Genomic DNA, 27,390 nt, shown 5'->3' with positions numbered 1-27,390 from the left:
CATGAAGGGAGAGTGGCGAGCATGGCCGCCTGTGTGAAAAATGGAGGGAGTATCAAGCAGAAAGCTCACATCTTGAATTACAGTTAGGAAGGAGAGAGAGAGAGAGAGAGAGAGAGAGAGAGAGAGAGAGAGAGAGAGAGAGAGAGAGAGAGAGAGAACAAACTGAAAGGAGTTGAGCTCAAGTCTTAAGCCCACCCCCAGTGACATAATTCCTTCAGCAAGTTTACGCCTCCTAAGCCTCCCCAAACAGTGACACCAACTGGGGACTGAGTGTTCAAATACACTAGTATGTGGAACAATTTCATCCAAACTACTATAATTCCTTTTTTTTCTGTACTTCAAATCTTGTAAAACAGGCCCAGGATAGATAAAGTTTGGGGGTGGCGGTGGATGCGTTTGTATAAGTGAAGAAGGGTGTGCCCAGGGGGCACCTATGCTACAGGGAATTGGTGGTGGGTCCTACACAGGCTGTGCTCTAGGTCGTCTAGAGAGGATCTGTGTTGCAGGGACAAATGAACCAAAGAGGACACCGTTGAAGGCCCTGCACCACAGAACTGCTTGGGCACAAAGATGCTGCTTGGAAGCATAACAAAGCTATGGGGGTGACAGAGCCATCCTATCTGAGTGTCTGTTACCGACTTAACTCTAACTTCCACAGAACACTCGCTTGAGCATGAACTCTCCTCCTTGGTCAGGGGTTCCAGATGAAAGTCTGGGATACCAGACATGGCAGAACAGGATGCTGGATTTGAAAGGACTTAGAGAAGGAGCCGTTATTAGAGAAATGGGGGCTAGGAGGTGTCCAGGGAGAACCTGAGCTGGACATCAAAACAGATCCATCTGTTACCTCTTGCCTCTACTCTTCCCTGACCCGAGGTCTCCAGTGTGAAGAATAAAATAGTAGAGGAACATCCAGGGCCCAGGAGATTCCTTCTGAATCAACTCAGGGTGACTCGATTACTTTGATATTTTCTTCATTTTTCATATTTATATTTGGGTTCCCCGAATGCTGCTACTGCATGAGGGATGATTCTAAGAAGAAAATCTGGTCACACATAACATTTGAATCTGTGACCCTGGTCATATGGGAAGCAGGGTTTCTAAGGAACAAACATGCTTTTAGAATTTTGAAGTAGGGGCTGGAGAGATGGCTCAGTGGCACTGACTGCTCTTCCAGAGGTCCTGAGTTCAAATCCCAGCAACCTCATAGCCATCTGTAATGGGATCTGATGTCCTCTCCTGGTGTCTGAAGACAGCTACAGTGTGCTCATATAAATAAAAATAAATAAATAATATTTAAAAAAATCTGAAGTAGGTGGTACTATAGCCAAAAGATAAAAAATGTCCTATATACCAGCTTCTGGGTGAAACTTTGTAATAAATGGATATATTATCTCACTCTAACATACATCTATCATCTATCTTTTATCTATTTATCTAGCTATTATAATTTTTATTGATTATAAAAGATATATATGACCATCTCAGAACATTTAAGAGATTTGAAAAATATAAGATGGAAAATATAAAATGATACTTCTAGTCACAGTAACTATTTTGGCACATTATTTTATTCATTTTTATAGAAGTGTATACTTTATTTCATAGATATTTACATATACATAGATTTATTTTAAATGGTTTATATCTTTTTTATAAAAGTAAAGGCGATACCACATATCTATTCTATTTTTTTTCTTTTTTCGGTTTTTTTTTGGAGCTGGGGACCGAACCCAGGGCCTTGCGCTTGCTAAGCAAGCGCTCTACCACTGAGGTAAATCCCCAACCCCTCTATTCTATTTTTTATAATTTACTTACTATTTTAAAAAACACATACAAACACATTAAATATACTTTCTAAGTCTTTATCATGTCTCAACATGGCTGCCCCAGTACACTGTTGTATGGATATACTGTATTGTATCAAATTAACCTTCTGTCTGCAGACATTTTATTTTTCTGTTACTCATAACTCAGTGATAAGCCTTATGTTTTACACATTTCCAGAAATCTTTAGAAGACTCGTGTCTTTTTTTATAGCTCTACAAATTCTTTGTCAAAGACCTCTTGGCTTTACTCGTGTGGGTCTACTTCTGGGTTCCATTTGCTCAATTGTGTGTTTGCCTTCTCCTTGCCCCTCCTGTCTCCTTACTGTCTCAGGTACAGGCCTTGGAGCTACATACCCCCCACTCCTGGCTATCATGTGAATGCCAGGGACATGAACTCAGGTCCTTGTGCTTGTCCAGCATGCACTGGGCCATCTGCCACAGCACCCAGCCTATTCTTATGTAGAGCAACTTAAGCTGTTTCCTTGGACTTCTGTCATTCGATAGCCATTGCCTTAATTTTATTCTAGTTCAGAAAACCCTGTATCGTGACTACCATTTTTATTCTTGAATAGCCTTACAATTTTATTTAAATAGTTTGAACCTCAGTTTTCAAGGCAGTATCCATAAAGCCATGAGATTATTACATATATGTAGAAACACATGTTAAAATTACAAAGATTATTAATGTTCTGCCAACCAATGCGTGTCACAGCGGGGGTGTGTCCCTCCCTGGAGGAAGCGCTGGTTGGAGGAAGGAACCAGTGCCAGGGCAGAAGGACAGTTGAGGACAGTCTCAGGCTGCAAATGAAGCCAGGTTTGAGATGTGAGCAAATGCCTGGAGGTCAGATCTGCAGCTAGACATCAGTTAGGAGATTTGGAGATACCAGTTTCCACAGGCCAGGACTCATTAGCAATGAGAGCTTCACAGTATGTTTTAAGCACAGGGTGAATACTGGGGCGCTGTGCTCTTGTCCTGATCCAACCTTGTATCATTTGCACCTGACTCCTCACCTAACACCAGCTAAACTGCCTCTTCCTGTTTCTCTCCCATTTTCCTTCCATTTTCTTTCTTTCTTCCTCTCCTCTTCCCTCTCTCTTCCTCCTTGTTTTTTTTTCATTTCCTTCTTCTTCTTTCTTTTTTCTGGCACTGGGGATTAAACTAGAACTTCATGCAAGAGCTAGGCAAGAGCTGCCCTCCTGAGCTCTTTGCCCGGTGTCCTTTACTTCCTATCTGAATTGCAACTGTCCTTGCTTATGGAAGTCCTAGGGACGGGCGCCTACTGCACCCCATTTGGACCCAGATCATCAGTGTCTGCTTTGGAGCATCTTAGCACGGCGGCCCCACCATCCCAGACCCATCTTGTTAAAGAGTCAGTTGTTTGGAAGTTATTCATGTCAATCAAATTGAAATATAATGCAGGGGCGTATGAGCACAGGAAGGTCTGCACAAAGGGGAGCAGCGCTGACTCTGATGGCCTTCCCGGATGCCTCAGGCTCTCTTTTTTACTTCAAAGAAGCTGCATTTAGACAGAAATGAGTAACGTGGCAGTGGTCCATGCTAAGATGCCGTGAACCCCGCAACGAAAAGGGCCTCTGAACGGATGACTGGATGCTACCGTACGTTAAAGCATTTGAAGACTAGCTATTCATAAGAAATTGCTGACTTTGATCAAACTTTAAAACTCAAAAATGGGTCACCTACGGATGGATGAATAAGACACTGGTCCTGAAATAGCATTAGGGGTTCCCGTCTGGTGTGTCCCAGAAGGGGCGTTCTCCCCAGAGACAGAGCCTATACATTCGCCATATTTGTTGACGGCGCACAACAGAGTGTTGGGGCTCCTGAGGACATCTTGGTCTTAATTTTCATTCCTTCAGCTTGGCTGTTCTTCCTACCTTGATCTTGAGCCATTCCACCCCCACCCCACCCCAGTGGTCAGATAAGTAGGTATGTTTGGCATGAAGAAATGGCTGGTAATTTCCACTCATTCCGCTTGGATTGGCTAGCAAGGCTAAGGCAAAGGAGGGGACTTCTGACAGCCTGAGCATGACTGAGATATGGCTTGGCCAATTAAGGGCTTCATACTAGAATATTCCACGCATGCTATAGGATAGTGAAGAGATTCATCACCTATATTTAAAGTTGAATTTACTGATATTTTATGGTATTAGATATTATTTCTATTAACATTTTATGCTGAAATTACAGAATGATTCGTGAGTACTGAATTTTTGATTGCTTTTACAGTTGCTGGGACACTATTAAACTTGATTTACGTTAATAGTGCTGTAAGAAGATATTAACAATGGAACTTCCAAAAGCACTTAGCATCTCATAATTGGAGTTAAATGACAAAAAAAAAATGAAGAGATAATAAAGTGAGGAGAGGAAAGGAGAGAGAAAGTTTTGACAATATTCTTTTCAACCTGTGGTTCTTAATAAGGTTTTTTGCAGGATTGTTTTAAGTTCGGAAGGGATCAAACCCCCATCAGGAGAGGTGACGCTGATTTATTAAAGGGATTTTGTAATATGGAATTAAGACCTCGCTCCAGGTAGAGAGCACAGAATTTAGCACTTCTCTGAGAGAAAATGTTCTGATTTCCAGAGGAGAGAGAAAAGTCCAATTACCACATTCTTATTCCCTCTGTTATGTCAAGAAGATCGCCAAACTTTTTAAAGTGAAAATTGATTTAGCCAGAGCTGCTAGAGTAGAAACAAGGGGGCATTTGTAGCCATGATGTCAAAGCTTGAGCAATAGCAACAGTCGCTGTAATGAATTTCACTGCACTGTCATTATGTGCGGGCCCTCTTCTCAGCATCTTTCGCATATGATCTCATTTAACCTCCATAACGTTCCTGTGCATTAGCTAATGCACTGGTGTGCTTTTCGGGACGGTGGCAAATACCCGAGAGAAACAGCTTAAGGAAAGAAAGGTTTATCTGGACTCATGATTTCAGTCTTTGGTGGGCTGGCTCCATAGCTTTATGCCCAAGGCAAGGAAGGAGAAGCATTATGACTGGAAGGAGAGCTATCTGTTCATGGCAGACAGAAAGCAAGCATGAGAGGCAGGAAGTGGGCAGAGGTGAGATACTCTTCAAAGGGTTGCCTTCAGTGACCTACTTCCTCCAAATGGGTCCTATTTCCCCTATCTCTCCATATATATACATATATGTGCATATATACATACATTTACATATATGTATATATGCACATATATGTGTATATGTATACAAATATGTACACGTTATGTTTATATATTCACATACATATATACATATACATACATACACAAACATATATGTATATATGCATGTATATGTGCATATATGTGTATATATGTATACAATATGTACACATATATGTATGCATAAATATGTATACAGATATGCATATACACATGCACACACACATGTCCACATAAATGTTTATGCACGTATGCATATGTGTACATATACATGTGTTATATATATATTTATTTATGAGAAGAGGTCAATACATTGATCAGGTCAGAACCCTGATATAGTTGTACCTATTATCAGAGGACCAAGTGTTTGGGGGTTACTTCATATCTAAACCACAATAGCTACTACTATTATGACTTCAAGTTACAGCTAAAGAGAGGGAAAAACTGAGTGACTTTGATTTTTCAATACAAGGTCTCCCTCTTGCCTACAGTGGCCTTGAACTCATGTCACTCCTTCTATCTCAGCTTCCCAAATGCTGGGATCGCAGACACGAGACATCACCTCGAACAATTAAGTGGTACCACCAAGTGGCAGCATCAGAATTTGAACACAGGCCATAGTCTGGCTCCCAACAGATCTTTACCTTCAAGACTTTTTGGGTAGTGACAAGTTATGGTTGCATGGGGAGCTATGTGACTCCCTCAGGCCCAGTGTGCTCTATCAGGAAATAGTCCTTTCTGGGAAAACCAAGACATTTTAGAACCGTGTTAGTATACAGACGAACATGTATGAGCAACGCTATGACTATATGTCAACATGATTTTCTTGACCCAGAAATTTATATTTTGAATGCTTTTTAAAAGGATTTGAGGGGCTGGAGGGGTGACTCAGCATTTGAGAGTGCTTGCCGCTCTGGCTTAGACCTGAGTTTGGTTCTTGGCACCCACACTGGGCAGCTCACAACCATCTGGAAGTCTTGCTCTGGTACCTCGGACATCTCTTATCTCCACAGGCTTCTGCACACCCCACCTCCAACCATGTACACACAATTAGAAACAGAGATAAAATTCTACAGAAAATAAGAAATCAAAGCACTTTTCTAGGCTCCTACAAATGAGCCCTAGACATCAAACAGACTGTACTGACTTGAGGGACCAGCTTAGCTTGGCAAATGAAAACAGGATTAGATTATAAGATCAGGCCCTTTTATTCCAGATCACAAGAGAATCTGGGAAGAAATGGTGGGAAAGTGAATGGAAACAGGACAAGAGAAAAGAAGTAGGTGAATTCTGTCTCTCTGGTTTTTATGGGGGCAGAGTGAACATCATGGCTCAGGTCTTTCCTTGTCTCTTCGGCTTCATGATGTCTGTCTTGGTTTTTATGGTCCTCACCTCAATATATAGTCATCTTTCAGAATCTATAAGGTATTGACTCCTGAACTCTTGGGGACAGTCTAGTTGAAGGACACTGAAGAGTTATAGGGAAAACAAAGTTATTTACACATACTTTGTGCATAGAGTCCTATGTTCTAGTCATTCTAGGTGACTTGTAGTGTCCAATTCAATGATATTCTCTTATGTATCTCTAGATGATATACCGTGCCAAGCACAAGGTAAGTGTTATGCAAATAAATATCCATTGCTTAGGGAATGACGACAGACTCAGCACTTACTCAGGAGAGATGGTCTATGAAATGTTTTTGAATAGTTCTCAGCCGAATCCCTGCCTGTGAAACCAGTGCACATAGAGGGCTAAGCATGCTTTGTTTTAGTCAAACAAAAAAACCAACAAAAATGAATTCTAAATTGGGAGTGCTACCTATATGCTATCATAATATTGATGGCGAACATTGGCAGAGATCTGCTACCTCGGTAGGATTCTGACATGGGCTAGCACTTGGGAAACAACGTCCTGCAAACTCTGAGGAGTCATGGCCGCCCTACTCAGTCTTGACAGCTCAGGGCAACACGAGGGTGTTCTATCTTCAGTGGAAGTGACTGTTTTCATGCCTCTCCCCATAAGCCTATTTTCTTTGTAGCTAAACCTAGGGTTCTGGGGAAGTGTGGGAGCCCAAATCTCAGCCTAGACTTAAATGCATTTTAACTATAAATAATGAGAAAAAAAATCCAATTTTTGTACTTAGTTTTTTCCTGAAACATAAATGCATACACATTCATTGTATACACACGCACGCACACACACACACACACACACACACACACACACACACACACACACTCACAAGCACAGGTAGAGTCTTGAGCCTTCTCTAGATAAAGAAATCTAAACACATCCAACTACACTGCCACGTTAGAGTTAATATCTGTTTTGCTTCCTGATACAGGTAGCCTCAAGTGTTTCTGGTTGAATTAAATCATTTGCATGGAGGATGCATAGTGGTAGACATAACAGAAGGAATGAGATTTATGTTGTAAATATTATCTAAGAACCCACCTCTTCTAAAGGCCTGGTTCAAGGGGAAGCAGAAATGCCCATTTTATTAGGCAAGGAAATTGCTCCAGGAATCTAGGGTAAAATATTTTCCTTGTAATTTTAACTCACTTAGAATCATGTGATTTTTACTGATTCATTTCTTTAGTTCATTTAAAAAAAAAAAAACCTCAGGAATGGACAGCCAAGCATACGACATTTATAGACTTCATTTGGAAAATGGCCATCATTTACTTTAAAAGTGATTGGGAATGTGAATCTGGGACCCTGTTAAGATCATAGCTAACAAAAGGCACAGACTAAAAAGGAACTGGTCACCAATAAGCCCGCGATGGATGATTGCATGGATAGACACACGAATAGATTAATGAATAGACTGAAGAACGGATAGACGGATAATGCAGATGAATGAATTAAGAGAGACACAAATGGATAGACAAGTAGATGACAGATAATAGAAAGAAATTCATAGATCAATACATGGCTAAGAAAATGGGTAGCGAGATGCACACGGATGAATAGATGAGCGTGTAGCAGAATAAATAGTTGATATCTGAATGAATATACCTAGATGAATGGAGAGAAAGAGGCCGGAGGGTGATGAATGTCAGGGAAAATCTGGAATGAAACGGTAGATAGATGCAAAGTTACCACAATATCATGATTGTGCCCGAATGCAGTGGAATACCCATGAAGATAAAGACATCTCTTATCTCGAAGGGCTTTAAAACAGCCTAACTGGGTTGTGTATGGACCCAAGTAGGAGATGAGTCGCTGAGCGCTCTGAACTTACACAATAAAGGGCCCAAAGGCATGGGCAACCAATCAAACATTTGGATGTGCCATGATTAGGTCACTCCTGAATCCCCCATAATGCACTATTCAGGCCTAGTTGGCCTCTTCGACTTCCGCTTGAACAACGCTCAGGTGCAGAGGGGGAGGATGATGATGGCTTCCCAGGCAGCCTTGCTGCATTCCCGAGAGCAGACAAAAGACATTCCTTTTTGGCTCCTTCTTTGATTCTAATATTCTTATGTATTTGCGCTGGTAGACCTGCTTAGGAGGGCCTGGTGTTGTAATTAATCCATGTCACAGGAAGATGTAGTATCGGTGGGATTTATGACTGGTTTGAGCTGCCATGATTTGTAGGGGAACCTCAGCCTGTGTGATATAAATGCCTCTGCTAATTGGATTGCCAGAGCTAATCAGAAGCCAGAAAGGGAATTAAAAAAAAAAAGCCATGTTTGCTGCAGCCGCTGCTGAGGTGCTGCCGGCGGCTGATAAAGTGGACAGTTCCTTTCAGGACAAGAGCGGCTGGAATTGAATCCTCATGTACAGGTCTTCCTCCTGACAGCTAGGCTATCTCAAGTGACACATCCCCTTTGTCACCAGCCCAGGAAGAGATAGGGCCATAGGAGGAAGAGCAGACTGACCTCAAAGAGATTTTTTTTTTAATTATTATCCAACTGCAAATTTGGAGCGAATGGCGGAGATGAAAGAAACAGAGACCACTGTGAGATGGTGCCCATCGGCTGGTAGCTGAGGTAGTTGAGGCTTTCTCTAAATTGAAGTTCTAGTTCCAGGAGCATGGGAGGACCAACACCACTTTGGGGTGTGACTTTGGGAGTGTGAGCCCCCGTCTCCATGGTCAAAAGGCACATGCTGGACAGAGCTGTGCCTAGCTTGTCCCTTAGACATCATGCTCCTGTGACACATTTACTGGAAACGGGAGCAGGAAGCAAGGACAGATGCAGAGTGGAGACTGGGAGGGCTGGGTCTGTAGAGAAGGTAAGGAAACCCACCAGGTGGAAAGCTTCTCACCTCAGGGGTGGGGTAGGGTGGGTGAGGGGAAGCCATCAGAGCTGAGAAGGAACCCATGGTCTATCTTTGGTCTCTCCGTGTTTTGCATGAGGGTCAAGGGAAAGGATATGTATGTTCAACGTGCCACATACTCCCCTCCAACCAATGGTTCATTCCAGTAGAAAGCATGCAAGGTATCTAAGGAGACACTGGGCAGCCCCCGGGATGCTGTCTATCCCCACCTTCCTTGCCTAAGCCTTCATGATTCTCTGCAAGGAAAACAGGTCTTTAATATTTGGATTTACCAAGCTGAGTTTCCTGAGGTTCTCATTAAATCCTACTTCTTATCCCCCTCCGGATTCTTTTCCCTCTGTCGTTATCTCTCCTTTGCCTGTATTTCTTCTGGAGCCCTCACTCTATGCCCCAGAGCCCTGCCTGAGAGGCAAATCCTTAGCCTCGATGAGTAGGCAGCAAGCCCCTCTTGCACACAACAAAGAGTCTATTTTTTCCCCCTGCTCTATCTTTTGGACGACACGATAAAAAATAACCCTGTATTTATGCAAATTGCAAAGTAGCGTGTGATAATGAAAACAAAACAGCGCTGGCCCGCAGCCAAGACATGGCGTTGACGGGGGCTCCCGACCATGTGGCTCCCGATTCTTCAGGGAAAGCAGCTGTAGAGAAATGAGACGACACACGGCACCCTCCTCACGCGCGCACACCCACATCGGCACGCATTCCGGTACCCGTCACCTTGGAGCTGGCCAAACTTGGGGATCCAAAAGCTCTGCAGCGTCGTCCCCCACGAACCTCCCTGCCCCCTGCTCCTGATTCCCTTTCAGGAATTTACAAACATTTTTCCCTAGATCAATATCCGTATTGATTATTCATTGTGAGCGAGTCGTGTGTCTTTGGTGATCCAGCTTGCAGAGGGTAGCAGCTAAAGACTGCTGCAGGGGGAAAAAATAACAGAAGGTGAGAAGGACCCAGCTCTGACTGGGGTCTGCGGCTGTCACATCACAGAGAGGGAGAAGAAGAAGAGAATGCTCCAGAATGAAAGGATGGAGAAGGGTGGAAGAGAAAGAGGGAGCGACAGCAAGAAAGAAAGATGCAAGGACTGCATCTGGTCTTAGGGATCTCAATGGCTTGGAGGAAAGCCCCATCATCTTGGGTCTGCTGCTAGGTGCAAAATGCCGTGCGTTCCTCTGCTCTGGGAGTGAACAGTGACTCACGGTTTTGGTGTCTTCCTACGTAAGAGCTTTTGGTGGGGGGATTCCTTGGCTTGCTGACAGACAAGGAAGGACGCAGCAGCAGTGAGGTAAAAGAAGAGGAAGAAAAAAAAAAAGCAACCCAGTCCTTTCCAACCGATTCGCCGAGGATGTGCACCGGTTCGGTTTGATTTGAACAGCTTGCTGCTCTAAATGGCATGCAGGAGGATAATTAAAAAGGCCAGCATCACTTACTAAGTGAGTAAACACAAAGCCGTTCCAAACGTGCTCTCCAGCTAATGAGGAGCTGTGATTTCTTATACTTCAAGGCAAAACAAGACAGGGATGGGGGCTCAGGCGAGTGTATGTCTGCATGCGGATGTGGATATGGGGGTGGGCAGTGGTCCTTGGTGATGGAGATAAATCGACTAATTGTTGGTGATGTTTAAAAAAGGGATTACTGGAAAAGACGGTGAGAGGATGACAGGAAGACATCTTGGATCAGAGCCAAAAAAATAATAATCAAGGCAAATCAAGTCTGCAGTTCGGAGAAAACACCCATGGCTTGGGAAGCTCCGAAGGGAACCTGGGAACTGCTGGAGTTCTTCAGCCGAGGCTGGGAATATTGTTGTGGGCACAAGAGGACAAGATTGGGGAAAGTCATGGCATGCCAGCTTACACAGCTAAGCCGCACACTGAGGAAAAAGAAAAGCCACACCAGATCCACACCAGACCCAAACAGTGAGAGCCAACATATCCTTTGCTTTGGAGTCTTTCTGCTGGCTCCAAGTCATTCCGTCTATTTAGAGCAATTCCACAACATGCCTCCTGCCAGTAGCTGCTATTCTCCTTGCCTGTCTTCAGAAGTTGCCTCACTGTTGAACGGGAGAGTGGAAAGAGGGGAGACTCAGTTTTCCATTGGCTGGGATTCTGGCAAATGGGCCAGGTGATTGTGTTTGCCATTTGGACAGACATACGGGAGCTGGTTGGGGATTCCTCTTTGTTGTCACCCAGCTGTGGCTTGGTGAGTCCCAAACCAACCGTGAACTCTTTTTATACACTGTTCCAAACGCATATGGACAAGATGGGGACCCCAAGGAATAAAAACAGTTGGATTTTCTTTTCTCTGGGCGTTCAGTTAATTGAGCTATATGGTTCTCTTTCCCATGAGTGGAAACGGGATTAAAAAAAATCCTGATATGGTAGCATAGATAAGATTCTCCTACCAATGGAATTTTTAAACTTTTACCTTGCTTCTTAATTTCGGGCTCCCTGATATACCTTGTTTCCTTGAGTAGTAGATATCTGGCTGACATAGCAGAGATCCAAAGAATATGAATTAAGTCCAGCTATGGACGGTTAGGTATGTCTGTGAGCACCATCAGTGTTCATAGAGACCCACGCCTGTGCTGTTCGCGGGTGTCTGTGTCAGCATCATCCGCAATGTGTGCTTGCATGTGTGTGGCTCTGTGTCTGTGTGTCTCTGGGAGAGGGAGGGAAAGTGGAGGTCGATGCGGACTGGACTGGACGCTTGGGTATTTATGTAATTCATGCAAAGCATGTTCTGTGATGCTAGGCAGACAGCCACCCATCCCTGGACCTGGCTGCTCTGGAGGGCCTGTTCAGACCTGATCTGAATGTTAAATGAAAGAGGCAAAATTAGCATACTAACCAAGGATGTCAACCCCTCCTCACAATCAGGAAATGGCCCATCCCCTTTCTCTAAAGCCTGCACAACCACGCAAGCCAGCCACTTAACTACTGTCCTCTGCTGGATCGTGTTTTGTTGGTTTTTTGTTTTTGTTTTTAATGAAAGACTGAAAAATTCATTAATGAGGAGGGAAGAAAGCCTTCAAGGGGCTCTAATGAAAACAAATGAACCTCTTTGAATCTCCACACGGCCGAATTCAGGGGGTGGGTGGGGTCTGCTTTCTCCTCTGTGGCTGAAGAATAGGAAATTTCACAGACAACGGACTACTTGAAGAAAGCCACAGAGCGCCTTGCTTGGGAATAGTTCTCCTGTGTGGCGTAGACCAGCCATGATCAACATATCTGTGTTACTAAGCCTCAATGAGCTTTATCATGCTAACTCTAAATGACAAGTGTGGTCTACCAGATGTCTTTCCGTTCAAGCTCAGGCATAGGTTCTTAAAGCTTCTTGACCTTGTAAAGGTTAGAAGAAAAGAAGCTTTGGAGCAATTGCAGAGTCTCACTTTGTAGCCCAGGCTGGCCTGGAACTCATAGCGATCCTTCTGCCTCAGCTTCATAGTGTTGGATTCCAGGTCTGAGCATCCACAGTTGGCTAGTGTCTATTGTCCTAACTATTTTTTTTTTTTTTTTGAGTCAGGATCTCACATAGTCTAGATTGGTCTCAAACTTGGTATGTAGTTAGGACGCCCTTGAAGTTCTAATCTTACTGCCTCCATCACCCAAATACTGGGATTATAGATGTTCACCAGCATGATTGGTTTGATGAAGTGCTGGGTTTACAACCTAGAGCTTTGACTATGTTACATAAACTGCACCCCAGCTTCTTGACTATACTTTAGAAGTCAAACAAATCTTTCTATTGGGTTATGCACTAGGCTTTCTGCAAAGACAGGGGTTGCTTTTATTTTGATCTCTATAGTACAAGGAAGCAACAAAGAAAGGTGTGACATGTGCCTCTAAGGAGCCCACACTAAAGTAAGCAGAATGCTGGCTAAGAGCCGAAGAGCTGGCCACAGCTTACTAGTAGGCTAGTGAAGATGTAGCTTCCTTCTCTTTTGTTTCTCATTTCTTTAGTGTTCCAACAGGTGCTAGAGTTTCTTGTTTTTCTTATTTTCTTCCCTGCTTCCACTTCCTCCTCCTCTTCTTTTTTAATACTGAATCTTTAAAGACAGAATCCTGGGCTTTAGATATACTAGATAAGAACTCTCCCATTGAATCATATTCCAAACCCACTTTAAAAAAACTTTCTTTTAAATCTGAGACAAAGTCCTATCAAGTTACCCAGGATCCTTTGAATTCACCACATAACACAGGTGGGTTTTGAACTTGGGAATTGAACTTGAACTTTGAACTTGGGATCTCCTGCCTCAGCCTCCTGAGTTGGGATCCCAGGCCCATGTGACACCTTTATTTCATTTCATTTCATTTCATTTCATTTCATTTCATTTCATTTCATTTCATTTCATTTCATTTCATTTCACTTCATTTCACAAACAAATAAACAAAAAACAAACAAAACTGGCCAGACTATCCTTAAAAACAAATTCCTATCCATTGTTCTTTAATGGTTTGGTTTCAAAGTGGGGTCACATATTATAAAATGCTCAAGAATTAGTGGCCCAGTTTCAAGAGACAACACACAGGACCAGGGCTTGGGTTGATCTAGAGAGCAGAGAGAACCCTTATCTCTGATCCTGCAGCATTTGGGAAAATAAAAGCCCTGCCTCCTCTTGCTCAACTTTCCAGAGTCCCACTGGTGCTAGAATTGGTGTGTTTAAATAAATACATTCATTACTTTTTTTTTTTTGGTTCTTTTTTTCGGAGCTGGGGACCGAACCCAGGGCCTTGCGCTTCCTAGGCAAGCGCTCTACCACTGAGCTAAATCCCCAACCCCTCATTACTTTTAACTAAAAAAAAAAACAAAACAAAACAAAACAAAAAAAAAAAACAAAAAAACCCCAAACCCACAGATAAACAAAACAAAACAAAACAAAACAAAAAACCCCAAACAACAACAAACCCCCCAACCCCTTTTGGGGATTGATTCTAAGGCCTTATCTTTTCCATGCAAGCATTTTTTTAACCACCGAGATGTATTCACAGCTCCAAATACATCTACTTAGAAAGCTAGGGACTGGAGAGATGGCTCAGTGGTTAAGAACACTTGCTCTGGCAGAGTCCTGATTTAAATCCCAGGACTCACATGGTGGCTCACAATCATCTGCAACTCCTAAGTCCTCACACATCTCCTGCTCCTCACCACAGCCAGTGACAGGGATGGAAAGTTATTACAGTGCTTGGTTTTACAGATGGTGCGCCCTTAAGACAGAAGTGGTCTAAGTGCGAAACTACAGAGAAGTCGTCATGGGGCACTGGCATCTGACTTTGATGGGATCTATTACTTTCTGGAAGGTCTCTTTGAATGATGCCCTCTCTTGAACTCCTGACCAAAAGCTCACCCGGCTTCCTCATTCCTTGGTTTGCATTGTGTGGGCAGTGTAGTTTGTATCATGTCCTATGCTCTGTTAGCCATAAGCAACCAGAGCTCTGTCATGGTGGCTGTGGCAAGACACCCACTAACTTTCTATTCCCCAGTCTCGGCACTTTTATCCTTTCTTCCTTTGGAAGTCAAGTTTACCTACCAGCTACCCCTCAGAAAGGGGAGGCAGGTACTGTTGAATGAACCCAGGGCCTCATACATTCCAGGAAGGCATTCACCCCTGAGCTATGCCCCCAGCCCTCTTTTTATATAGACGTATTTAAACATTTTTTTACATTTGTTTATTCTATGTGTGCACATGTATGTCATGGTGCGTGGCAGAATGCCAGAAGATAGCCTCCAGGAGTTGGTTCTCTCTTTCTACATGTGTGTTCCAGAGGTGGAGCTCAGGTGGTCAGGCCTGCTGGCTTCTTTACCCACTCAGCCATCTTGCTAGCCCCTTGACATTTTGTTTTGAGGCAAAGTCTTGCTAAATTACTCAGGCTGGCCTTGAACTTATTCTACAGTGGCGGTGGGCCTGTCTGAGTCTCTGATGTGGTTGAGACACAGACCCTGCCACAGACCCCTGCCTACCAGTTACCTCTTCATTTCTGTCTGCTTCCTCATTAACACTCCTGGTCACTGATGGTTCAGCACACTGTGCTTCAATTCCCAGTGTGACTGGATTCTTTCCACCTCCCCCTTCTCCACAACACTTCCCTCTGGATACCTGCCATTATTCTTGCTTCACTTCTGGGCCCTCTTTTTTCCCCTTTCTTAGATATGAGTGCCCCAGAACAGGCCTGCGACCTCTCATTCTCAGGCGTACACAGCTCACTCTGTGCGATGTCAGGCAACCCCAGGTATCTGGCTTCCCGCTTTCCTCTCCTCGTGGCCTTTCACTGTGTGCTCGGTGCTCCTTTCTTGGTTGATTTCCTCAGTGGGTTTCCCAAGAGCTAGACTGTTCTCTTCATCCTCAGATGTGCCCGGCCCATGATGCATCCTCTGTGCCACTTTAATTGAGCCACCACGGGGAGTGCAGATGTGTTGGTTTTGATGGCCTCTGTGACATCCTTCAGAGGACTGCTCCTTCCTATTTGCCTTTCAAGGTTACTCATGAGCCAGGAGTTGCTTCCCGCTTGCCTTCTCTCTTGTAAGTCCCCTCCATTCTTCTTAACTCTTTCATGTCTCTTCTTCTTTATGCTAGGAATGTCAACCTCTACCGCTTCACGAGGGAATGGTCACCCCCTACTTACTTCATTTGTTGGATCCTTCCACCTTCAAGACTCCGTCCCAGCAAGAAGCTTATGCTCTTCCCCCAAGCCTCTATCTGGATTATGCATGACCACAAACCCCATTGTACTACCCTGTCCTATAGCTTCCCCCCATACTTATTATGACCCCATTTTCCCATCTGACCGTGAGAAGTACAGAAACTTCACCTTTACCCCTGTATTCCCAGCATCTCAGCACAAACTAGAAGCTTCATAAACCAACACTAGTATTTGTACGTTGAGTGGCATACTTCCTATTTCTTCAGCTGTAGCGTTACAGGGTCTCCCAAGCAATCAGACTGAGGGAAACACAGCCAGCATTTCCTACAGACAAAGAGGGATTTCCTATGGCGGAGTTCTCACCTACACAAGACTTTTTTTTGACTTCTGTCAAGGGAGAGACAAGCTTGAGGGTGGTCTGTAGGTGTCGGTTGATGTGGTAGGAACTTTAGAGTTAATTAGAAGCCCCAGCTACAGGCAAACTTCCTCTGCAGAGTTCCTGGGAGGAAACATGGAATTAGCAGTTGGAAGTCACCATTAGAAAACTGCCCTGTTCTTGAGCTCTGCCTCAGGGGAGCTGGTTCGCCCTGCTATTTATAGTTCCACTTTCCATTTGTCACCTTAAGTGTGGTCACATGACATGGGTACAAGGGCCTGGGGTCATGGGCTGCTTCTTTGTATGTTCCCAAGAGCAGACCCGAGGGTTAGGGGTGGAGATGTCAGGGTGAGGTTGGGGCTCAGTACTGGGTAGATCTGAAGAGTGAGGAGGTCTGCCCTTGCTAGCACCATGACTGAGAGATGGTTTTGGAAGGTCTCACCTTTGAAGCAGAAAATGGTACGAGGGATGGGCAGAGGGCTCACAAGGTCCCACCCATGTGTGAGGAGCTATGGACAGTCTATGGTTGCTAAGCAAGGGAGAGTTAGTGCTCTCCAGCGAAGCCCTCTAGGATAGGTTGTCCATGCCCCCATGGCCAGCCCTACTCCCATGTGGCCAGCGACAGTATTAACAGGGTCCAATAGGAGAGATGTATATATATCCGTGTATATTAGAAAAGGATCTGAATTTGAGAAGAGGATTGGGAGGGGATATGTGGCATTGTGATGGCAGGAAGGAGCGGGCATGATCAAAATGCATTATATTACGTATGACGTTTCAAAAAACATTCAATAACTCCAAAAAGGAAATTGCATGGTATCACTGGTACCTCCCTGATGCTATCAGGACTCTCTCAAAGCATTGATTCTTATAATTTGCTGTTTTGTTCCATGAAGTCGCTGCTGACACTGAATTAGTGGGTAACAAATTCTTTGTTACTGTTAGGCAAACAGGGGTCGGGGTCCTGCAAGCCTCTTGTCCCCACACTTTCACCCAATAAGTGTATCGAAGGAGACCTTATGAAGCACATATGGTTACTTCATAAACAATGAACTCAGCCACCAACACTGTCGTGATTACTTGCTCCGCTCAGGCCCCAATGGTGCTCTTGTAATGTTGTCTTTGGGAAACACCTCACTCACGGCTTTCTTGAGCTTGGGAGTGCTCCTTAGTACTTGAGTGCTAGGCTAGGGGGCACCTCCACAGTGACGTCACCTCTCGGTGACATCACCTCCACAGTGATGTCATCTTAACAGTGATGTCACCAGACTAAAATATACAGTGTGAAAAATGGAGCCCCGCAGAAGGAGCCTCCTTTACAGAATGAGAAACGAGCCAATCAGATGGAGTCACCTTACTTGACTTTAGCTGGTCACTTGTCACCTTTCTTCCCCATGCCTGTGAGTAACCATCTCAGTGCCACATGCTTTGATTTTGGAGTCACAACAGAATTTCAGTGGAAATGCAAGTACACTGACAAGCTTGCTTTCTTTCTTTCTTCTTTTCTTCCTTCCTTCCTTCCTTCCTTCCTTCCTTCCTTCCTTCCTTTCTCTCTCTCTCTCTCTCTCTCTCTCTCTCTCTCTCTCTCTCTCTCTCTCCCTTCCTTCTTTCTTCCCTTCCTTCCTTTTTCCTTCTTTCTTTTCAAATGGACTGTGATGTCCTGGCTCACAGAACAGTCCTGACTCTGAAGTTCATTCTCTAATTTCCATAAATCTTCCGCTATATTCTGGTGTGTAGTGTATATATTATATACACATGACTGTGCAGGTGTGTATGCCAGTGTGCATGTGCAGGGCCCAGAGGAGGCCATTGGGTGATCTCCGTTGCTCTCAGCTCTACTATCCTGAGACAAGGTCTCTCACTGAATGAAGAGCTCAGTGTTTTCTGGCGAGGCTGGCAGCTAGCAAATCCTATAGTTCCTCCTGTCTCTGTGTTGCTCTGGCATTAGGATTTCAGGTTCATGAAGCCACACATGGCTTATTACAGAGATACCTGGCATCCAGACCCTTGTCCTCTTGCTTGAAAGGCAAGTACTCTCAACTACTGGGTCACCTCACCAGTCCTGAATCAGCTTTCTTAGAAGCCTTGCTACTCATTAAATGAAACGTTGTCTGCTCTTGGGGATGGGTAGTATGTTTGTTTCCTCCTTCAGAGATACAAAACTGGTGTACTTTAGTGAGATACAGAGACTGGGAGATGGCCAGACCCCACTGGTGGCAGGAAGAAGCTTCCTGTTGATATCCCCAGCACCAAGGACTCAAAGATGACCCCAGTAAAATTCCTGCACCTCGATACATAAGTAAGAGTGTAAATATTTGCCTTGCAAGGCACTCTTCTGAGGCGACTGCTAGGCTGTTGACTAACATCTTTCCTAACACTTCACGTAGCAAGCAGATACTCAGAAATTCATTACTGTTTTCCCCTCCATTCGCCTCTTCCTTCTTTTCCCTAATCCTTTCCTACTTTAGGGTTCAACAGACGAGATCCAATGTTCCCCTCTGGCTTGCATTTCCTTTTGTTTTCCTTACACAGGGTCTGTTAGGCAGTCAGGCTGGCTTCAAACTCGCTATCCTCCTGCTTCAGCCTCCAGGGTACCAGGATTACAGGATGCTTTGCCATGTCCAGGTCTAGGGATGCTCTTTTGAAAGGGACTACTTTATATCTGTCCTGTTGGGTAGCACTCTGCAGGAAATGCCTGTGCAAAAGGGAGATATCACTGGATTATAAGCCTGGTGCCGGGAAGTGATCATGTGGTTAACAGACCACCTGGATGAGGCTGGCTAGTATGTAACAAGCTTGTCTTTCCGGATGGCATAAAGGCTTAAAGGGGGAGGTTCCACAGTGGCAGAGGCTTCAATGTTAGTTTGGAGCTGGGGGTTGTGGGGTGAGATGGGATAGTTTTGGAGGAGATGTTGGACGACATGGGTGGTACCATGAGGTGACAGATGACAGAGCATTCAGGTTACCTGGAAGGGCAGAGCTATTGTCAAAACCGTGACAGTGCAGTGAGTTCTAATGCCAAAGCAGAGGCCAGAGTCTGAGGCCCGCACCAAGTGTATGGGAGGGCTAGATACCACCTTGAGGGCCAAGAAAGGGGAGCTGAGTGCTCTAGGTGGCTGCAGAACCACAAGGTTGGAGTCGATCCCATGGCTCAGACTGAGTAGAGCTCCTTCTGTTTGGCTGAGTTGAGTTATACAACAAAGTATCTGGCATTCAGAAGTGGTTAGGCAGGACCAGAGGGATGGGCGAACCTTTACCTGCTTCACCACATGGGGGTAACCCTTGTTAGAATTATCTCCCCTTGAGCCAATGGCAGAGCCTTTCAGCGAACACAGGCACATCTTCCCATGCCTCCATTGCTATGTCCTCCCTCTGTATCCCTCGCCCGATGCTGTCCTCATTTTACCCATGTCTGACTGAACGGGAGAGGCACAGGAACTCGTGGAAGAAGCGGCCCCACCGGAACACCTGCTGTCCGTAAGCCCCCGGGCTGGTGGACTCAGGTGAAGAGCAGCTGACATATGCAGCTCACCAAGCTATTACATTTGCATTTTATATCGAACCTGCCTGTAATCCTCTCCTTGGTAGATGGAATTGATGTTCCCGTCTGATGGCAGACACTAAATCACGAAGAGCTTCCATTAAGGTTTTGCTTCAGTGATTGTACTGAACATATAGAAAAGTACCACAGCGAAGCATCCAGCTTCCAGGCTGTGTCTGTCCAGCCTGCTTACTGGCTTAATTTGGATTTACAAAATAACCTCACTCACCTCAGACCCCAGCTATTCAGCACTGACTTCATTTCTATGGAATCCATAATAATAATAGCAATAAAATGCTTTAAGAAGTCAGAAACAGTCAATGAAGCCACATCATGAAAATACAGGAGGCCGTAGAGGGTTCATGTGTTCATTCTCGGTGGGACTGAAGTTGTGTGTGTGTGTGTGTGTGCGTGTGTGTGTTTATGCATGTTTGTGTGCACATGCATGATGCCTGTGTGTGCAGGTTTGTACATGCATGCGTGCACATACATGTGTGCACATGCACATGCATGCATAATGCACAGTGCATGTATTTGTGCATGTGTATGTATGTGTGCATATATGTAGGGATGTTTGCACATGCATGATGATGTAGAGGCCAAAGGTTGATATCAAATATTCTTAATATCTCTTCATCTTATTGTTTTAATACAGGGTCTCTCACTGAATCTAGAGCTTGTTGATTTGAGTAGCGTGGCTGGCCAGGAAGCTTCCAGCATCTGCTTGTCTCTACTTCTCCAGTGCTGGGATTATAGATGTTTGGTATGTCCAACTTTTACAAGGATGCTGGAAATTTGCACTCAGGTCCTCATGTTTGTACGGCAAGCACTTACTTCATCAAGCCTTCTTCCCAGACTCCAGGGTTCCATTTAAGTAAAAAAGTCTGAATGGTGCTAATGGCTATAGACTCTGGAGATTCACTGCATGGTGGGAAGATGCTCTTCATGGAAAGGAAGGCTATAGAGCAAGATGTGGGCTCTTGGATCTTGGTTCTCACAGAGGCTCACTTGGCCATTCTGTCCCCTATGGGAATGGGTAGATAAAGTGTCACTTCAATGCAATTGGCAGAGGAGGATCTGCCCAGCTGTTTTTGGAAATTCGCACTTCTTCAAAGAGTCCACAAGACTACCTGAACTCACAAGGGAGAGCCAAGAGCTGAAGGTACCCACGGAATTCTGGGAAGTGTCATACCAACAGAGCTTGAACATCCAGTAGCAGCACACTCAAGGATTCCCAGAGCCCTGGGCGTGGCTGAATGGCTGTAGAAAGACGCGCTAAGGACTCCTTCATGTCTTGTTGGTATTCAGCATGTGGAGACTGCTGTGGTCTCCCTTCCTTCTCAAGACCTGGTGTTTGGAGGGACAAGGTTCACATAACAAGGGGATCCTCAGCCACAGACCGTGGATGTCTGTGTTCCCAGACATGACCTTTTCAAGTGAATTTAGAGCTGTGAATGCAGGATCAAGACAAGAAGTCTACAAGGGATAAACTCTGAATCCAGGATCTAGGGTGGCACCCACTGGGGCCTAAGGTGCTGGGTGGACCTGGTTGTGGACACAGCATCACCATACTCCAGTTGGAATTGGGCTTTATCCCAGCCGAAAGGATGTCTCAACGAATGTTAATGCTAACGCCTCATTGTTTTATTAGAAAAGTGGGAAAACCATAATGATGTGTTTTCCATCTAAATGCTCCCGTCTCGGTGCAAGTCTACTTATTTAGATATGACATTGTTGAAATAAGCAATAAAGTGAGGTTTGCCTTTTCACTCTTAAATCTCGCAATTGACTTTAGTTCCTAAACAATTGAATTCCACAGAAACTAGCAATTCTAAAATGCTTAGCTGTTTTAGACTGGATGAGAAAACCAGGGGTTTCAGAAGTCCATAGATATGTATAATATATATTATTATATGAACTTATTATATGTGTATAATATATAATGTTTATTATATATATGATTACATATTACACATATATAATATATATAGTATAGACACTCATATATGTTTTCTATAGAGGGAAGATGGGTCCCTTTCTACTCTTTGTCTGTTGTGCATATTTTTCACACTTCATAGACACAAAACATCTGTATGTGTGTGGGTATATGCTTATGTCTGTGTGTTTCTCTGTGTAGATGTATGAGTATATACCATGCTTATATATATATATATATATATATACATGCATTTTTGTGTTTGCTTATACACATATTGTATATTGTATATTGCATATTGTATATGCCCACATGTATGTAATGTGTACTCTGTATGCACATGAGCATGCATGTGGAGTGTATGCATGTGTGTTCTGGGGGACAAGGAAGGTCCTATAAAAGCTTTCTCTACTACGTAACCCATCTACACTAGAATCTACTCTCTATTTTACTGAATCCATGAATGAGGTTGGTCAAAGCTGGCGCGTTCCATCTCTATGTTGTATGAAGGGTTTTTTTTCCCCCTTTTAAAATCGAAAACCATGTTTTTATTCCAAAAGACTGGGGAGGATGGTCTTTTAAAAATAATTCTAGTCATTTAAATTTAAGGCCCTGGGAAAAAAGAGTTCCATCTATGATCCAAATCTACTCTCTGGCCTGGAGCCCAAAGCATTTTCATTAGCTGGAAAGTGGATGCTGTTTCATTCACTGGAAGCCTCGCTGCTCTGCAGTGTTTGTTCAGAGACAAGCTAACAAGTGTCACTGGCTGTGTTGCCCTTAATAATATGTCTCCTTCCCTGAATGAGCTATTTCAGTTGCATTATTGCCATTTAAAGGTGGCCTTGCGCTTGCACTCACTTTCAGGGACTACAGAAGGCGTGTTGGATCTCGCTTATGGGCTTTGCCTCTTCTGTTAGTGAGTTAACCAGAGGAACAGTCCCAATTGTTTCTGAAGACATTCACACACGCACACACGCATGCACACACACGCATGCACACACACGAATACGCACACACACACACACACACACACACACACACACACGCCATACAGTGCACATCCTCTGCCTCCCGCACTTTGTTTTTGCTTTTCTTCATGGTGATTTTGCCTCCAACTATGCTAAGATTTCCTCAGGTTTTAAAATTAATTGATAAAAATCCCATTAAAGCCTTTTCAATAAGCAACGTTGACATATAAGTAAGAAAGACAGATCACCCGTCAGGAGAATTGGAGGGAGATTTGACCAGGCCTGCCACCCAGAAACCTACTGGCCAGTCAGCCCTTCCATTCAGACCACAGTACCGTGGCCTGTGGCTGCTTCCATGCACCAAGGTGGCAAACATGCTCTGTGACAGTTGTAAGCAAGTATACAGTGTAACAGCTTTAAGCGAGTGGAAACATGACACTCTGCTAGGGTGAGCTGACTCAGAGTTCAGTGTGGACATTGTTTAAAGCAGAAGTTGCATGTGTGGTGTGTGTGTGTGTGTGTGTGTGTGTGTGTGTGTGTGTGTGCGTGCGCGCGCATGTGTGCATGTGCATGTACGCCTACAGAGGACAAACGAGAGCATTGGATCCCTTGGATCTGGAGGTACAGGCAGTTATAAGCCACCTAATAGAAGTTTGGGGACTGAACTCAGGCTCTCTGGAAGATCAGCAAAGTGTTCTCAACCACTAAACTCTTTACCCTTCCTTCTTACTTTTTGAGACAGGTCTCTTAATGGACTTGGAATTCACTGATTGGTCTAGACTGGCTGGCCAGATGCCTAATTGGACCCTTCTCTCCCCATCCTCACCCACCGCTGGGATGGCAGGTGCATGCCGCCTAGTGTTTATGTGGGTCCTGGGGACTCTACCTGATGTGTTCAGGCTTATGTGGCAAGCGCGTTACTGGGTGAACCATCTCCCTGTCTCCACATGGTACTTTTTGATGAACCTTGAAACCAAGTTTTCATTTTTATTTTCCTTGAATGAAGGTAAGTGTGCCTTTCCTTATGGAGAAGATGGGACAGATGTTCCTTATGCCATGTCATAAGGTTCATAGTCAGGCAGTTACCATTTCAGGTACTAATCGCTCCTTCACTAGCAATGGTATATCAATCATAAATGCACAGCCTCACCAGTATAGCTGGGTGTCAGATACAGAATACTAAGCAAGGGGGTTGCACATAGTAGATGCCCAGCGAACACCATGTTGACATAAGCACTATGCACTACATGATAGAATATAATAGGTATTACATTTAACAGCCAAGCAAAATGCGGAGCGGTGGAGCCCAATCCCAACAGATCTATCTATGGTACAACTCCTGCACCCAGGGCTCAGGGACCATGGCAGAGGAGAAAGTGAAAAGCCTGTGTCTCCTAAGAGTGTCAGAAGCTCCCTCTACAAACATGACTGACAAAGAAATGCTGAAGGAGGACAACAGACTGACAAGCTAATGTGGGCTGGGGAGGGCAGGTCTAGGAGGCCTCAACCCTACATGAAGAACTATAGGCAACTAAGCAATGCTGAGAGCAAGAGAAATAGCTTTCCCCAGGGAGGAGCACACCAATAGGTTATCCAATACCAATGGTCAGCCCTGAAAACATACACACAAGTAACATACAGACTGATCGAGCTGTTTTTAAATATTAGAAATATATGTATGTATGTATGTATACATACCAATGTGCAGTCCCTCACAAATATTCATATAATAACAATGAATGAAAAAGCAGCCATGGGTTTGAAAGAGAACAAGGAGGAGTAGATAGGATTTGGAGGGCGGAAAACTAAGGGAGAAATCACATAATTATATTATAATCTTATAATTGAATAATTTAAAATATTATCACACACAGTTATTCATTCTAACTCTCCAGGTCTTCTGGTGTGGGTATATGCTCTTTATTGTAAAATTTCTATACCACAAAAAATTGTTCATTGTAATGGTTCTAAGTATCTCGAGTCTTAAAGGAAGTAAGTACTTAGGATATTAATTCATTTGTTGCATGGAATTCCCAATTTTGTCTCCCTTGCCAATTGGTGAATTACTGTGATGTGTAATAATGTCAGATGTCAAGTCTGACAAAACAATGACGATACCTACCACGGCACTCAGACCTTGCCTCCCTGTTGCAGACCTGGACTACAGCTGGTGGCCCTGTTAGGAGACAGTGACAATGGCAGGGTGTGGCCTTGAGGAAAGAAGTAGGTGGGAGTGCATGTCCTGGAAGAGTATATTGGGACCCTGACCCTGGCTGTTTCCTCCGTGCCATGAATGAGCGGCTTTGCCCCACCTTGTTCTCCCACAGTGATGCTCTGCCCGACAACTTGTCCCAAAGTCAGGGGACCATCTAACTATGCGTTGAGTTCCCTGAAACCATGAGCCAGAAATAGACCTTTCTTCCTTTAGGCTGATTGTCTGGAGTACTTTTTTGTTGGAGTGAGAGAAAGCTAACGAACACAGACTCCAGGTGTGGCCCTCAGCCTCTAATGCACGTTACCTTTTCCCCTCAGCTTTTTGACAGGTATACAACTATTATTGGATACAAATTAATCCAAAATAAAGCTACTTCGTAGTTGAGAAAACTGAGGCTCAGAGAAGTAAGTGACGGGTGCCTTTGAATTCAGCAGGTAAATCTAGGGCCTTGGTCTTTGCCACTACACTATGACTTAATGTTTCAGAGAAGGGCCCGGGAAGATACGATACGATGGCCACATCTCTAGGAAGATAATCTACCCCAGTAGGAACAGATAGGGAAGGGATAAGAATAAGACTGAAGTGCCCTCAACCCCATCTTCATTCCTCTGTGAACCACTGAGGCTGCTGGGTGAGAAAAGAGGGTACTAACTGAGAAAAGAACATATTTAGGAGAAGACCTGTTTAGTGGGCCAGGGATGATGCTTTTTAGCTGCTGGGTGAGGAAAGCTGTGATACAGTGAAGACCTGTCCAAAGTTTTCAGCATAAGAGAGACATAACGAGAACTTTAGCAAAAACAAACAAACAAACGAAGAACAAACAAAACAAAAACCTGCCAGTGACTGTGACAGACTCAGAGGAGAAGACGTGTAGAGTAGAAAGACCAGCTGAGAGATGCTCAAGAGACCACAGGGCCAATGGTTAGAGCTGGAGGAGTGACTCCAGGGACAGAGAGGTTGGGGAGACCCATCCAGGACAGTAGACACAAAAGGCAAGCAGAAGTTGGGACTGCCAGCTTATGTTTGGAATTCTAGTACTTGAGAGTCAGAGGCAGGAGGACTGCTGTGAGTCAGAGGCCCAGCCTCTGCTACGTGCTGAGCTCCAGATCGGATTGGGCTGTATAGCCAGGCCCTGTTTCAACCTGACTGCCAGAGTCCCACCCACATGACTGACAGAACGAGGTAGCCTCTCCTCAAGGGGTACAACGAAGCTTCTAGGACAAGAGAATTTGTGGTGGGGTGGGGAAATATGAACACAGACTGTGAAGCTCTGACAAAATGCAGAGAACCTTGTCAGGGGACTGAAGTGGGAAGTGGGAGTTGGGACTTACAATCCCTGCAGGGCCTAGAGGGTTAAGATCATAGGCACATGAATATTCGAAGGGAGAACAGGCAGAGGCAAATCAAGAATGATAGATAGACCGACAATGAGGAGAGAAAACAGAAGAGACAAGGTCATCGACAGGAGGATTGCTGAGAGCTGTGTGCCCTGGATGGAATGGACAGGGGCATTGGAGACTGAGGAAGGTAACACAGAAGGAAAGATGAGGCCCTGTATTCAGCCACAGGCACCCACGAGGGTGCTACTTCAGTAGAGTAGAGGAGGAAGAGTGTGAAGGAACACTTGGTGAGGAGGCACAGGGACCTGGATGATTTGGAGGTGACAGGAGAGAGATTAAGACCAGCTCAAATGGTAGAAGGATCTAGGGAAAGCTTATTTGTGACTAAGGGGCCAATGTGCACAGAACAAGAGGAGGAAATGAATGGGAGACAAAAGAGTATCTGACCAACTCAGCTGGGCAGAGGACTGCCGAGGGCCCAAGGAGGGATGGGCTTTGTAAGGCTTGCTCTAGCCCTTAGAGAAGGGGATGGTGAGGAAGCCTGCAGACATGGAGGGAGAACGGAGGAAAGGCCATCTCCAGCAAACAATGGGAGTGTGGGTAGTGGAGAAGCTCCAAGAAGGAAGAGGGTGGCAATAAACATCAGGCATGGGATCAGGGGACGGAAAGCAAAATGTACCGAGCAGAAGGGAGGGCCAAATGGTACAGCAGATTGGTTGACTTGGCTCTGACTTTATGATGAACTGGGTGGAGAGTAAGGGCATGCACATATGTGTGTATATTTTACATATACATACAACTATACATATATGGATATATTTCATATCTATCTGTCTATCTATCTATCTATCTATCTATCTATCTATCTATCTATCTATCTATCTATCAATCAAAGGGTACAAGTAAGAACATGGGGCCAGAATATGGACTGCTATTAGAGAGGTGACTAGAAGGTTTATGCAATGGGTTATGACAGCAAATAAATCACACCAGGTCAAGGTCAAGGTCACTTAAAGGACTGAAAAAATGCTGTCCACCATAGTAGTCTCCGAGGCGTCCTGCTCAGAACTTCTTTT

The 27,390-nt window shown here is 44.4% G+C and overlaps 2 long non-coding RNA genes across 2 annotated transcripts in view; one reads left to right on the top strand and one right to left on the bottom strand.

Annotated features, from left to right (window-relative positions):
• LOC147999448 (uncharacterized) overlaps positions 1-27,390 on the bottom strand; it is a 241,765-nt gene that overhangs the window by 23,814 nt on the left and 190,561 nt on the right. The gene's annotated exons all lie outside the window — the stretch shown is intronic.
• On the top strand, positions 10,551-11,600 carry LOC103694327 (uncharacterized). Its single transcript, XR_015644333.1, has 2 exons — positions 10,551-10,733; positions 10,930-11,600. It is a non-coding gene; the product is annotated as an uncharacterized LOC103694327 (long non-coding RNA).

This window comes from Rattus norvegicus, chromosome 19 (assembly GCF_021556685.1).
Source record: "Rattus norvegicus strain SHRSP/BbbUtx chromosome 19, alternate assembly SHRSP_T2T, whole genome shotgun sequence".
Lineage (NCBI taxonomy): Eukaryota > Metazoa > Chordata > Mammalia > Rodentia > Muridae > Rattus > Rattus norvegicus.
Note: the sequence above shows the minus strand (reverse complement) of the source record. Positions and strands in the feature narration are given on the sequence as shown.